The sequence below is a fragment of the Alligator sinensis genome, unplaced genomic scaffold (assembly GCF_000455745.1).
Source record: "Alligator sinensis unplaced genomic scaffold, ASM45574v1 scaffold583_1, whole genome shotgun sequence".
NCBI classification, from domain to species: domain Eukaryota; kingdom Metazoa; phylum Chordata; order Crocodylia; family Alligatoridae; genus Alligator; species Alligator sinensis.
Window position 1 is genome coordinate 1,624,468 of NW_005841983.1, and position 15,632 is coordinate 1,640,099.

At 46.2% G+C, this 15,632-nt stretch overlaps 1 protein-coding gene across 1 annotated transcript in view; it reads right to left on the minus strand.

The window, feature by feature from the left end:
- The window catches only part of RAI2 (retinoic acid induced 2), a 62,356-nt gene that overhangs the window by 20,234 nt on the left and 26,490 nt on the right, over window positions 1–15,632 (minus strand). The window lies entirely within an intron of this gene.

Consider the following 15,632-nt stretch of genomic DNA (forward strand, 5'->3'; position numbering starts at 1 on the left):
CAATTTAGCTTCCTTGTTTAAGAAACAGCTGATACTATACAACAAAGCATGTGCAAATTTTCAGCAGAACTGAGGTAAACTGAAACAAAGAAATATTTTTAGTTTCCAGAAAGTTTTCTGTATCCTGCCTAGCCACACAAGCTGTAATGTACTATATACATGTGCCTTGCATCAAACAAACCTATCCAGAGAATAGCATGGTCACCCACAAAAATCATCCCACTCCCTTTATTGTGGGAAGAAAACCAGCAAGCATCAAACACACTCGTAGTATTTCTGTTCCCACTGAACAGTTGCTTTAGTTGTCAGAAAGACCTAAAACATGATTATAAAGGGGAAGAGTAGGTGATCCAGGCAGATGTGACTGATTGGCAGGGCTGTTAACTGTAAATTTATGGACACTGTAAAATATGTGAGAAAGCTGCGCTCTTTATAAAAACAGGCAGCCACCGGAGCTTCAGTGAAGCTCTGCGGCTGGGAAGAAGCTGGAGACAGTGCTGAAGCACAGCTTGAGCACAGCAGCACCACCTGGGCTCAGTACAGACATTCAGGAGGTTACACTGGGTTGAAAATGGCCTCCCAATTGAAACTTAGCTCATCCTGGTGCTGACCTTACACTTACAGACCCTGTCTAAGTGACAAGTTATCAGTCTAAACCTGTAACTGAACAGAAGTTCCGTGCACACAAACCGGTCTAAAAATTGCAAAACCTGGTTTAAGATAAATCTGGATGTATGTATTATCAGGCTCACTCGATTTAGATCAAACTGGTGCATGGAACTTCTGTCTACTTTCCCTGCTCAGCCCCAGGGCTGGAAAACCCCAACCACCGGCCCCAGCTCCAGGGCTGCTCTTTTCACTCCCTCCTTCCCCAGCACTGGGCTATTTTTTGGCCCCCCCTGGTCCCTTGCTCCCCACCCCACAAACCATCAATCTCAAACCCCACCCCACAAGCCACTCCGAGTACAGCTGCTTTTAACAGAGTTTGCTGCCACCAGAGCTGAGCAAGTAAATCCTGGTGTGGAGAGGGGTGGGATGAATGGGGGTGTAGGTTCGTTGGGGGGACGCGCCCCACCCATGGGTCACATCTACCCCCCTACACTTGTGGGTCGCGCCTGACCCCCCCATGGCCTTCCCAACACCTTGCAGGTCACACCTGCTCCCCCCACTCCCCCTGTGGGTTGCACCTATCCCCCTACCCCACCCATGGGTCACATTTCCTCCCCCCCCATCCCCTGGCAGGCCCCCAATCTCCTCCAGCCTGCTGGACTCCCGACCCCCCCAGCTAGCTCCCCCCACCCCCCAACCTGACTTACCTGATATCAGAGAGGCATCTTGAAATGATTTAACTTTCACTTAATGCCCCTGAATGCCTGCACTTAGCACTGGTGTCTGAATGTGCGTGCAAATCCCAAAGGAAGGTCTTTTCAGGGCTTTGTGGCTCACAGGCTTTTCTCTATAGCTCCTTGCCCCCCTCCCAACTATGTGCTCTTGCTGCTGCTGCATCCCCCTTGGTTGTAACTGCTCTTCTTACAGGTAGGCAGACAGTAGGTCTTTGTTGGGGTCTGTACCAGGATGGGGGGAGTGGGGCCAGAGGGGGAAGGCTGGGGATGGGTTGGGGGACATGAGTAAGGTGAAGGTGGATTCACCAGGTATCAGAGCCTGGGGGTGAGTAGGGGATACCTGGGGGGTGGGGGGAGCATGGTATAAAACTGGTGCTGCAGTCAAGCAGGGTAGCCAATCCAAAGACTTTTTTTTTTTTTACTGACCATTTCCAAACTTTTTATTGAAAAGCAAATTTTTTTTTACTGTGTTTTATGTTAAATTCCTAAATTTGAACAGTAAAGATGGACATAGGTCAGTAAAAAAAAGGAAATTGTTTTGGGCAATGATGGGTGACATCCATGATATTAGCCCTTTGTTGAGATGTGGTCCACACCATACATATGTTTTGGAAACGCTGGCAGAGCTGAATTTTCAGACTGGATGGAGATGCCAATTCAAGCCAAATTTAGGACTAGCATTTTTTCATAAGAAGATGGAGGCAATGGCCAAGTAGTGTCCAAAAAAAGTCCTCCTGGGAATATCAGCACATTACAGTTTACCTACTAAATGAGCATCTCTGTCCTGTCAGAGCACCACAAATTTTCCTGATATCTGTTTAATTTCATGCATCAATATTTTTAAAATATGAACTTTAACAATAGGCATTATATTTAACATACTTTTCAATGTATTGCCTGCATTTGGGCCAGCAAGACTTCCCACAAGTCCTACAAGCACATTTAATCTTAGGAGCAGTTCAATGGGACTGCAGTTGCAGGAGAAATTAAGCTGCACAGAAGGGCTGGCAGGATCAGAGGCCTTTACCAGTGTCACCAGCAACTCCATGTGCTCAAATCTTACTACCAGTGGTTTCAGTCTGCAAAAGGAAATGCTCATGCACCATATCTGCAAATATTGTGAAAAAAAAAAAATCAATAGGCTGCATTGACTTGTGCCTGATTTTAGCAATTATATAATTTTATGTTAACCAAAGTAAGCAGGAGAGCATGAAGCCTACAAAATTAAACACAAAATCCCTAACCTAAAACCAAGTGTACCCGTAGCCCCCTTTTTTCTTGAAAACGATTAACATGGGACATGTATACCAGTCCATAAAAGGAACATGTTAAGACAGTACAAGGCTCTGTCTTACCTTAGTTCCCCCCACAAATCTATTGTAGCAACATTCTGCTTTTCGCACCTTGAACACTGCAGACAACCACAGAAAAACTGAACATGCTTCTAATACAAAAGGTCAAGATCCTCAGCTGCTGTGACCTAAATGGATGATGTGGCTGAAACATGGTTAATAAGCTTTTTATTACACAGCAACAGTTTAAAACATTTAGTTAAAGCAGCTGCAGAAAGAGAGAGAGAGAGAGAGAGAGAGAGAGTGAGCAAGGGCGAGGAGAGAAAGAGATGGAATGGAAAGGGCTGAGCCAGTTCCTTAGTTTAATCCACAGCTTGAAGTAACAAGGCTGTTTGCTTTTCCGAATGGACTCTCCAGCATGCGTCACTGCAGAGCAGTTACAGAGACTTGCTATGGCTTCAGAGCATGAGTTCAAAGCCTTCAGACTGGACACGTGTTAAAGACTGCCCCTGTCTCTCCCTACAAATGATCCAGCAGTAAATGGGTACTTGGTTGTTTAAATCGGGGGGGGGTCAAAGATGTCCTGAACCATGCTAGCTATTATTCCCTTATGTACTGTTGGCTGTAGTAGCTGGCAGGCCCTTCCCCCTGGGGGTTTGAGAGGACCTTTCTCCTATTTTCCTTTTAACAAATGGGCCAGTAACAGGGAAGGGAAAATAAATAAATAAACAAGCCTCAGTAGAGGATGGAGGTATGACCAGTAGCTCCATCATTATACAGACCTTCTGGCTTAGGCCCACAGGTAGAGGAACACTTAAAGCCATAGCCTTTGAGCCCCTTTGCTTTAACAGCAGCTATACTGCTGGTATTCTGGGAGGAGGGAAGCAGAGGATCTAGTGCTATTTTGCATGAGTGCAATTGTTCTGCGTCTTGTGTAGACAAACAGGGAATGAATGCATTTACTCCTTTTGTTCTAATTAAATGAAAAGTGTTTGTCAGAAATCTGTTTCTCACAAATGAAGAAGAATTGGACATATTAGACACCAGGAAATGTATGACTTATGAATACAAACTTATGAGTTATGAAAGATGGGAATTTATGCAACTGAGGGTCCTTCTACATGTGCAGGTAAAGGTGCAATAGGATCTAAGCATGATCCACACAACTGCTCCTCCTGTCATGCCACTCATGCATGGTAGGAGGCATAATTATGGTTGGGTGTTATGGGATCTGATTCACAATCCCATCAGGCTCCTCCTGCACCAGTAAGAAGCAAGCTCCTGCAGGTGGGAGCCCTTTCAGTTGACAGGGCTCCCAGCTGTAACAACAGCCCACATACCCCCACATGGCTGGGAGTCTGCAGCAGCTGGTCTCCCAGCTGTAGAGGTGCACATGGGCCCCACAAACTGGAAGCTTCAATCAGCTGATGGGTCTTCCAGCCACAGGAACCCCTGGCCCCACATTCAATTAATGGCATGGTAGGAAGCAGCTACAAAGTTATTTCATGTATTTTGTGGAATAACGTAGCTTATTCCTCTTTTTATCATGTCATTTATGGATTGAATGTGTGGCCGGGTGACCGCTTAAGGTGTGAGTAACTGGTTAATCACACCTTAAGTGTATTGTGTAGACGGGGCCTGAGTAATTTCTAATGTGGGAAAGGCACTCTGTTATCCTTCCCACTAACAGATTGTTTGAGCACATTGTATAGGGAATTCCTATTCTATGCTAGAAAAATGCCATGGGAAAAATACTTCCTGGATCAGCCCCATAGTAATCAATAGACATTCTGCAACAAAAAGGTTATAAAGATGGAGCTATAACTAGGATTAAAAGAGTTCCTTTTTTTTTTTTTTTTTGACAAAGACTTGGTTCATTTTTAGAGAGTAGCATGGCTGCTGTTTATTAAGATACAATACCTATTCTGAGCTGAAAGAGTTATTTTCGTCTAAGTACACTGGAAATATCAGAGTGAATTTGTTATTTTAGTATCCTTAAGATATATATATATATATATATATTAGGAAGGAAAAACAACAAGAACAGAGATTAAAGCAATCCCCTCACTGAAAGAAAAAGAAAAAAAAAACAAATAAAAAAATGCAGCAAACACAAGGAGATAAGATAAGATATTTTGTCTTAAGATATTGTTGAAAGCCAGCAACTCACTTGCTTTCTCTGCTGACCCGCTCAACCACTGGGATAACAATAGGGTGACCATATGTTCCAGTCTGGCCCAGACAGTCCCAGATTTCATGGGCTATTCTGGTGTCCTGGCTGGTTGCTGAGAATTGAAGCAAAAGTCCTGGATTGGTGCCACCCTACCCAGATATGCTCAGCCTGGCTCCTCCTAAGCTGGCTGGAGGCAGGGGGCAGGCTGGGCTGAGTATTGCTCCTCTCCCTGGGGAAGGGATCAGCTGGGGCAGGGTGGGCTGGGGGATGGGTCTGGGGCTCAGACACCTGCATGGGGAGAGCCAGGATGGTGGACCGGGGTGGGGCAGGACAGGGTGGAGGTTGGATCTGGTTGGAAGCAGCCCCTATGCAGAGCCCCTGGGCTCTGCCAACCTGTGCAGTGCAGCCACACGGAGCCTCCCCATCACAGCCAGCAGCCTCATGTCCTACTATAGTGGCTGCTGCCGAAGCTTGGGCTGCACGTGGTGGCCCTGAGCAGCTGTTGGCAGTGGAGAAGCAGCACTGTGTGAACATGCAGTATGGGCTGGGGAGCCTGGGGCACACTGCACAGGGACGGCTCCCAGCTGGGTCTAGCCTCTGTGTGCAGGAGTTGTAGCCTGGCCATAGGCCTTTGCACTGTCCTGCCCAGTCCCTACTTCATCATCAGGACTCCTGGGAGTTACGGTGTAGGGCTGTGTGTGCATGGGTATCTGCACAGGGAGGGGGCGTGGAGGCACAGTGTGTGTGTGTGTGTAGGTATTTGGGTGTGTTTGCACGTGAAAGTGAGCACCCCCATCCAAGATTTCCCCAAAATTGATATGGTCACCCTAAATAACAACCTTCTCCTGTTGTCAACTATCACAGCTTGTCCTCTAGTTCTAATACTTCTGTTTTGTGCTGCGGTGCTGGAGATACACAATTCAAATCCTCCAAGTTGAGCTAGACGGCATGCAATGTACATGCACAATTTGGGTTTTTAATTTTTTTTCTTTTAGAAAAACATCTAAGAAACTATAACACACAAAAGATGTTAAAAGAATATTAAGGCTACGTAAGGTTATTCAGAAATTGTCAATCTCCTGGTAGAAAACCAAAGGGCGCAGAGATATTCAAGCTTTTCTCCCTAAGCAAGAATGGCCACTCCAGGAGAAAAATAACCCAGAAGCAACTGGGGTCAAATTACTCCTGGGAGAGTTTCTCCTGGGAGATTCAATGCCTGCGCACTTCCCCTGGCTTAACTCCTTGCCAGCAATAGAGAAGTGGAGTCAGGGGAAAGGCTCCCACACCTTCCCAACACTGGGGTTACAAGTCTGGAGACACTGCAGAGACCTGCCCTGTAGATCAGAAGGGGAGGGGAGGAGCTAACACAGGGAGCTCTGCCTCCTGCCTTCTTCTCCATTCCCCCCATTCATTCATTCCACATGGTGAAGAGTTAAGTTTGCACAGGCAACTGTTAATCTAGCATTTCCTACCTTTCAAGTACCACATTTGGTCTGCAAAGTAAATTTTTAATGCAGATATTTTATACACAATCAATATACTCCAATTTTTGGACTTGTTTCATTAAACATGTGCAATGAATCTATTTGAAATGGTACTGTATTAATGAGTTTTACCGGTACAAGTGTATTTGCAAGACTGTTTTAGAATTTCTACCGCCTGTTTCTTATGAAGCCAACATGCTCTGTTTTTAATAATCACATTTTTAAACATGTTTATCTGGGTCACTGCTATTTACAGTCTAAGGAGATTTATTGCACTCTGCATCCTGATTAGCTTCAGCTGAATGAAAAAGAAACAGTCTGTGTGTGTGTGTGTCTCTCTCTCTCTCTCACTAAAAAAAAAAGGGTGGTGGAGGGGTGGGGATCTTATGTAGCTTAGTGGATAAATGCTTGAACACCTTTCCCTTCTAGGAATTCAGAAGGAGATCAATCAGTTTGGAAGATTATTCTCATATTTTTCTCACAAATTATTTGATGCAATTGGTAACCTCAAGTTTGAAGAAAGGAAAGGAAAATAACGAAGAAAAATAAATACTGAGAGTAATGATAAAACAGGAATTTTCATTATGATCTCTCTTAAAGTCTTCATTTTTACTATTTTAAATTTCAGACAGTAGTGATCCTTAGACATGCCAAAGTATAGAAGTATTTACTTTCAAAACTGTCATTGAGGGGTTGTATTCATTGCCATGTAGTGTTCATTATGAAGCTCAGGATACATGGAAGCTGGTTTTGATAGTATTACTTAGGAGACATAGAAGAGTAAAGGCTGTGTACAGAAAAGAAAGCAGGGATATTGGACATTAAAAGCAATACTTTCCTAGCTTCTGTGGGAGGATTTCTAACACTCTTGGCTTGGCAGAATATTCTGTTTAGTAAATGATTCATTAAAAGAAACTTATGTGGATGAACAAAAAAATTCTATCTGGTAATGACACAAACTGTTGAAAGGCAACGTAGAACTCAACATCTAAACATCTTCGTGAAGTGAAAACCACAATAAGAACAGCATAATTTTAGCATCACACTGTAAGTCAGGTGATATACAGATGACTCTGATGATGAATTTATTTCAAAATTCCTATTAATAAAACGATTTTGTTTTTTGGTGAAAGTTCACTTTATTAGGGGAAGGAAAGCATAAAGCTGATACATAATTGTTGATTTGTCAGCAGTATGTCACGTGCCTTTGGGGATGGGGAGGAAGCATGGTTGGGGTGGGGGGCAAGCCCTGTGTGTGTTACAATGAGCTCCAAGCTTGATCATGACCAGGGATCTGGGTTTTTCGTTTACCACAGAAAAATGTGGTAAAACCTGGAGTTTCTCATTTTAAGGGGGCACAGATTTTCTCCTTTAAAAGAAGAAAAACGCAGGAAACAGTGGGTTTCCCCTTGCAGGCTGGTAGAATTTCAGCCTGCAAGGTGCTGGAGGGAGGGGAGGAGGGCAGGGGACACCAAGCGCATGTGCGTACGTACACATGCACATGGCCACCAGGCAGCCTGGAGAGCAGCTCCTGCAGCTAAGTTAGGGAGGAGGGGGGAAATTGAGGTCCCCATGGGTAGGGAGGGAGTTGGGCAGGGTGGGAGCAGGAACTGGGGCTGCTGCCCAGTCTGGGCACTGTGTGGGATTTGGGGCCTGGGGCCTGAATGCGCAGCTGCAGGGCCCAAGTGGGGAGTGGGATGGAGCTGCAGGCAACTCATCCAAAAGACGGTGGGGGAGAGGCTGGCTCCCCCCCACTGTGCACACTCCTAGGGGGGAACATGGGAGGCACGTGTCATCCAGATTAGTGCATGGGGCAGGTGCAGGCTGCCCACTGGAGGCTTGGGGCTCCTCACCCTGTTGCCCTCCCCCAGGACCTCCACAGCCCAGCAGACAAGACCCTGGTGGTGCAGGGCTCGCAGCATTGAGCTTCCCTGTCCTGCTCTGCCCTGCCAGGTTCCTCCCACTGGGCTACAGAGGCCCCGGGGGAGGGTAGCAGGGCAGGGAGCCTGAGCCCACAGCAGGCAGCTGCAGCACCACCCCTCATGGGATCTGCTGCAGCCATGCCAGTTGTGGGGGAGCGCATCCAGGCTCTGCGCTCTGCTCTGCCGCAGCAGCCACTGCCTCCCACGGGCTGCAGTTGGGGCTTGGGTGCTGCTGTGGGGGGCTGGGGTGCCATGGCAGCAGGGAGTCCCTTCCAGCAGGGCTGGGGTGGGTGTGGGGAGTGGGGGGTACTGGCAGGGCTGGGCGGTTGTGGCTTAGGAATGAGGGGCACCAGCATGGGCAGGGCACCAGCATATCAGGACTACTCAGCACCACACAGCAGTGTACAGGGGGACAGCTACAACTGGACCCACATCCTGGTGAGCAGGACAGGAGGGGCAGGAGATATTATACATATATACATGACATTTCATTCACGGAAAAACATGGATTTGTGGCGGGGGCGTGGCATTAATCTAAGAAAATCTAAGAATTTGCAATTTTTTTTATCCGGGAAAACCAGGATCCCTGATCATGACCCATGAGGTGGGCGGATGAGAATAGGATAGAATTCGACACAGACAAGTGCAGGGTACTGCATCTAGGGAGAAGGAACCAGCAACACACCTGTAGGCTGGGGAACACCCTTCTTGTCAACACAGTGGCAGAAAGGGATCTTGGAATCATTGTTGACTCCAGGACGAACATCAGCTGCCAATGCAAGGAAGCCGTCAGTAAGGCTAGAGGCACCATGTTGTGCATCTACAGATGCATCACAAGCAGGTCCAGGGAGGTGATCCTTCCCTTCTATGCAGTGTTGGTCAGGCCGCAGGTGGAATACTGTGTCCAGTTCTGGGAACCACACTTCAAGAGGGATATGGCTAGCATTGAGAGGGTCCAGAGGAGGGCCACTCGCGTGGTCAAGGGGCAGTGGGTCAGGCCCTACAAAGAGAGGCTAAAGGGTCTGAACCTATTCAGCCTCCACAAGAGAAATCTGAGAGGGGATCTGGTGGCCGTTTACAAACTCACTGGGCGGGACCAGAAGGAATTGAGGGAGACTCTGTTCCCCCGGGCACCACCGGGGGTTACTAGGAATAACGGCCACAAATTGTTAGAGAGTAGGTTCAGGCTGGACATTACAAGACATTACTTTACAGTCAAGGCTGCCAGGCTCTGGAATGGACTCCCAAGGCAGGTGGTGTTCTCTCCTACCTTGGGGGTCTTCAAGGCTGGACAAATATTTGGCTGGGGTATTATGACCCTGCACTCGTTCCTGCCCAGGGCAAGGGGTTGGACCTGATGATCTGTTTAGGTCCCTTCCGACCCTAAGCACTATGAAACTATGACCCCAGAAAGAGTGGACAAGCACCCACTGGGCTCATGGAGTTCAGGGCAAAAGTGTAGTGTAGCTCTTTTCAATGAGTTCTCATTCCACGGAACAAGTGAGTCCCACCTCTTTTAATTATTAGGGATACTCTTGAAATCTATTGGAGAAAACTAATAATGAAACAGTTTTAAGATGACCCCATTGTTACTATATGGAAGACAGTTCTTCTGTTTGTACTGGCATCACAAACAAGCCCAACAGCTGTCCCTGGGTCACCAAGGCAATACACTTTAATACCATCCCCAAGCATTCTTCCCAACACTATTGATAAGAGGCTTGTTCTCTTCCCTTTGCTCTTTTTATGGTTGGAGGAAGAGGAGAGGCAGGGAAATAGCTGTCATTTTGGGTTGCTAAACTGCAATTACTGATGGCCTGATTCTGCCTGTGAACAGGAAGGGTCCTTAACTCATTATTGCCTTTGGTGTAGGAGTTGAGAGATGCTCAGCATCTCCAAGGGTTGGGCCCACAGCTTCTTCAGCAGAAAGCTAACAATTGCCATGCAATTACTAGAATATTGATGTCACAGAAACAGTAGGTTACAGAAGTCATCTCACTGTGCAGTGGAGTTAATTAATTCCCAGCTCTGAATACCAGCTACATGAGAGAGAAAGAGATGAGTATGTAGTTGGCACTCTGATATTTTTTTATTGACTTAACCTTAAGTGACAGGATGTGGTAAATGCCAACTCTAAAAATGGAGAGGGAAAATGGTGCATTCTCCTCAAATTATTAAAAAAACAAAACAGAGGAGTGGCTCATTTTATAATATACTTTGCATTTGGTTGTTATGGAAATACAGGCATGTAACAGGGAATTAGGAGCTCCTGTTACTTTAAGGGACAAGCTGCAGCAGGTAGGTCCCCAGATGGGGGAAGAACAAACTTTAAGGGTTAGCTGCAGGGAGCAGGCAGCCAGGGATCCCTAAGCTACAAGTGCCTATTGCAGGGCCAGCTGCCTAGTAACGGGACAGTAGGGTAATGCCCCAGTCAGGCAACATGGGCACTACTATAACTTGGCGAGGGAAACAGCAGTAGGCTGCACTGGAGGCTGAGGGTACGTACCTACAGCACGGCAGGAGAGCACGTAATCGGCAGAGAAGGAGCCCCGGGGATATAAGCAGAGGGTCAGTACAGTCCCTGAACTTGGCAGTGAGAGGAGCTCCTGCCAGCTCAGGTTGGTGAAGACTGGGAACTGCAGGCCTTGCCAGGTACTCTCAGGGCTGAATGAATCAAAGACTGGGGAGGAGGTATGACGACCCAGATGGGGACACTTTGAATTTAATTCAGCTGCTTGTATTTTTGTTCTAGTGTATACTAGAGGACAGCGTGTGGCTATAGGAGTGGAAAGGAGCCACACAGGGGTGCATGAGGAGCATGCGAGGTTCTGAGCCCTGCCAATGAAGGCAGTCTGGGGCTGACAAGAGATTGAGACTGAAAGGTCACGCCAGAGCCAGTAAGCCTAGGATACCAGTCTCTAACCGGCTAAGGCTAAGAAGACTAAACCCTATACAGAAGGGCAAATGGTAATCAAGCGATACCCACAAGGCATGGGTGTGGCTGTGGGGGTGGCAGAAGACAATGATTAAGAGCCGTCATGCTTAAATAGCCATTTGGGCCACAGGTGGTAACCACTGGCTCACAGTGCCAGCTAGGTACCAGTAGGGCTGCCAGGGTGAAACACACCCATGGAGAACTGTGTAGTTCTGGGCTTGTGGGCAAAGGGCCCAGCAATCACAAGAGATACTTCAGGTTAGACAAACCACCAGTGAGGGCACCTGGGACTCAGGCAGCCTCCCAATTAATATCAAGCAAACATCAAGGTGTGGCAGCTGACATGAACAGGGGAAGTTATATAGAGGACCACAGGCAGGATTAGGGTAGCCATAGGTAGTGCCACAGATGCCCTAGGACCCTTCATGCCACAATGTGCTACAGCTATTTAGTGATCCTTATTCTTTTTTATATTGTCTAATTAAGTTTGATATAAAATGAGAAAAAATTATGTCCAGCACTGACAGGCACTGAGGCCTTCCTCAACAGAACTGTTCATCCTTACTTCCTAGAAAAGCTAAATGGGACTTTCAGCACCAGTGAATTCAAGTGTGTCAGTGAAACTTTCCTTATCATATTTTTTCTGAGCAAAGAACTAGTAGCAAAGTCAGCAGGAGATTTTTCCATCAACTTGAATGGAGCCAGGGTTTAACCTCTACAGAAAAAAAGGAGCTACTATTTAAAGTCTTAGAGTAACATTTCAAAAGCAGCTGATAAAGTGCCATTGGTGCCCAAGTCCCCCTGAAATCAGCAGAGCTCATGTACTTCTGAAAATGTTGCTCTAGTACTGGACTGAAGGTCCTGAACACCCAGATCTTGTGTGTAAATTCAGTAAACATCTGGACTGCTTCTTCATGAATCCTTCTTCCCTCCCTATATATCACTTTACTGCCCGACATTTAAAAGTCACCTTCTGATATTACTTCTGATAATACTATTTCACTTTGAAAAGTGCATTACAGAAATTTTTTTTCTTAAAAAATGGGTATCTTGCCCTTTTATTAAATACAGGAGAATGTGTGGGTGATCAGGTGGGTGTTGGTGACTAAGCATGTTAGTCTGAAACTAATGTGATAGTGTCCTTTTTCCTAATCCAAAGACTAATGTCTGGTCAAGTCTGCACGGCCAATATACTCAAATGGATGCCATTTCTCTATTACGGCATAACATGATAACTTCTGAATGTCACAGTTGGATCAGTCCCAGAATATCAGGAAATATTCTAGGTGCCAGTGACCCCCTTCCCCCCCCCAAATTAGTAAGGCTGTGAAAATTCAGAAAATATAAAGAAAAGAAACAGGGAACCCCCAAACCCCCAGCATCTCTCTGTCAAACATCATCATCAAGCAGTTCTGGATTGGAATAGATCAAAGAAACTGCTGATAGCAGCCATGAATGCCTTCAAGCATAACAAGAGCGTCCATTCTCACGGTGAAATTTTATGTTGATATCCTTCAAAACCAATCTTCCAGACAGGAAGAAATAACAGTGAGAAAAGTGGGGGTTACACATAGCTGTGGCATGGGGGCAAGGAACACTGAGGGATCCTGGGATAGGGACCCACCCAGCTCATGCCATGGAGAGAAGAGAATGGAGTAGAGTTCCTAGCTTTGGGTTAATAAAAGTACAACCTTGATATAGATGAGAAGAGAAAGCAGGCTACATAAAGTGCTTCTAAGCGTGAAGGAAGGGCTAGGGGAGTTGCACAAAGTTTCTGAAGCTGTGGAGGATGGGAACATGTACACAGGCAGTTTGGGAATTGACTGGAGGGATGCGGGAAGGCCCCAGAATGTACAGCGAGTTCGTCCTACAGAAGTTACAGAACACGTGATACTCCATGCTAATTAACAATAATAATGCCTCTGAAGGGTTTTCTATTCAGTTTTGTCGAAATATTTACCCAAACACTAAGGAACAAAGCCTCCTGATGGGAAATTGATCCTTTCTTAGTTTTGCAAATGGGAAAATCGAGGCACCGAAAATAGCAAAGTGGGCTGTTTAGGGTTACACTGCAAAGGCCCAGAACCTACAGTCCTCTCCGCATGGGCATATTTTGCTCCCTGCTCTTGCAGGGAACAGCATGGAGTCCACACTGACTCAAGGACCCACCTGTGCAAATTCAATTGCATGGTTGGGACCTCCAATGGGTGGCACACCCATGAAAGGTAGTTGTTCTCTTTGCTCCCAGGCCATTACTCTCTCAGCTTTTGCAAAAAAGCATTCGGCACTGGCCTAATTCTGTTCCTAACCAACATAAATAAGAAGTCACTGAGAGAGAGGTTAAGCTGACATCAAATGCTTTGGAGAGGGAAAAAAAAACAACACACAAGCTGGCAGTCACTACCAGATGGAAAAATCTCACTGCACTTCACATTCTGGGAGTAAAAAAATATTGTGCTGAAACCATTTATGAGTAAAAACCTATCCTGGCCACAGAAGTGCCAGTTTTATATAAATACAGTTGTTTACTAAAGCCATTCAGAATATATTATGGTGGCACTGAAGTCAAACTCCTGTAACCAACTTTTACCAGTTATGCCTTACATTCACAAATCAGAGAAAGCAAAAATGATTAGAATGCCTGCAGGTGGTGCTGTCCAAGAGAAACACAAGAAGCACCCCCTTCACTGAAAGGGTAAAATGAATGTAATTTAAATAGTGTGTTGCCATCCCATCCCAGAAGTGGAGGCACCAAGGTAAGCAAAATGGAGTCTCAAAAATTCAAATAAACAATCTTTCCATCTATAATTAACAAGAACTAGAAGTAGCTGAAGAGCCAAAATCAATTTTCTTTTTAATTATTTTGAGTTAATATAATACTTTGGACACAAACTCTCTCCCTCCCCCTCACATGCACACACCTCAAAATGGCCATTAAAACTGGAATTAAATGCACTGTGCTGTGATTTAGGGGGGTACATGGTTTCACTGCGCTGTGATTTAGGGGGGTACATGGTTTCACTGTACTGGGAAATATTGCTGTATATCTTCTCCTGAACAGCTATTTTCTGACTTCAGTAGCAGTATTCAGATAATCAAAATAGTTATTCATCTTCTACCCCAACAGTATGTGTATGTTATCTACATGGATTTATTCACTCCCCCTTGCCAGGGAATAATTGGGGTCTATTGGCACAGGTACTGTTGGTACCTGGTACCAACAGACCACAGAGGTCTGTTGGAAGAGGTACATACACTTGCTTCACTTTAGCTCCCTTTACCTAGATCAGGAGTGCTCAAAACTGGCCCACAGAGCTCCCCATGGGTTGGGACATTTGACAGCAGGGGAATGATGGCCACCCTCCTGCCTGTGCAATTCCCAAGCCCCCAGCCAGTTGAAACCCAACCCCAATGTGGGGCTTCCTTCCCCCTGCAGGGTCCGGCAACTCCCTCTCCCCCTACATTTAGATTGGGGCTGGGCCACGACCCCTTCCCCACAGGCCTGGGTTGGGGCCAGGCCATGCCTACTCCCTCTTGCGGGGCTTGGCCATGCCTCCTTCTCCTCCATCCGCCCCCCATCAGGCCAGGTCATCTCCCCCCCCTTCCACCCTCTGCCCCTGATGGCCAGGTTGAGGTCAGGCTGCTTCCCTTCATGCAGCTGGATGGTGCCTTCTGCACCCACCCTGGGCACAGGATCGGGACCACCAGTCCAGATCTGGCCTGTGGACAGACCAAGAATTGCTTATGCGGCTCGCTAGGGCAGAAGCACCACTGACCTAGATAATGATGAGCACCACTGATCTAGACTTCACTTGCAGTCCAATCCTGCAAAATGCTAAGCATCCTCATCTATCACTAAAATGAATGCAAAGAGAAAGAACTCGGATTAGGCCTTTTTAGGAATTGCCTAAAAACTTAAGAGCCAGATGCAGTTCTTTGTAACTCCAATTGTATGAAGATGTAACTCCATTAAGATCAAATGAATTATAGCCACACAAGTCAGAGAGATGAATCAGTCTCAAAGAATGTACTACATTAGCTTTAGAGTATATTTCTTTTCTGCATTAAGCAAGAGACTCTCTCTCTCTTTTTTGAAAAGTGAAATTTGAGTTTCCAATCAAAAGTTGGCAGGTTTTGCAGCCAGGCCATCTGGTGGTTTGATGGAAGACTGGAAACTGGGAATCCAAATCTGATATCATTTGGATTTTTTCAACTTGGAGAAGGGCTCATCACATGATGCCATCCTTCCCACTGTCAGCAGGAGAGCATACTGATGGGATACAGTGCCTGGAGGTGTGGGGGAGATGTGGTAACACACTCTCCATGAGACAGACGCTGGTCCCTTACCCCCTCTTCAAGTCTTCCACTTTCCCATTGGATGGGGCCAGGGCTGGCTGATGGATTCTTACATACTCCCCTCCTGTATATTTCAAGATTTCCACAGTTCTAAAGTATCCTCTTTTCCATTTTTACTTCCCTGTCC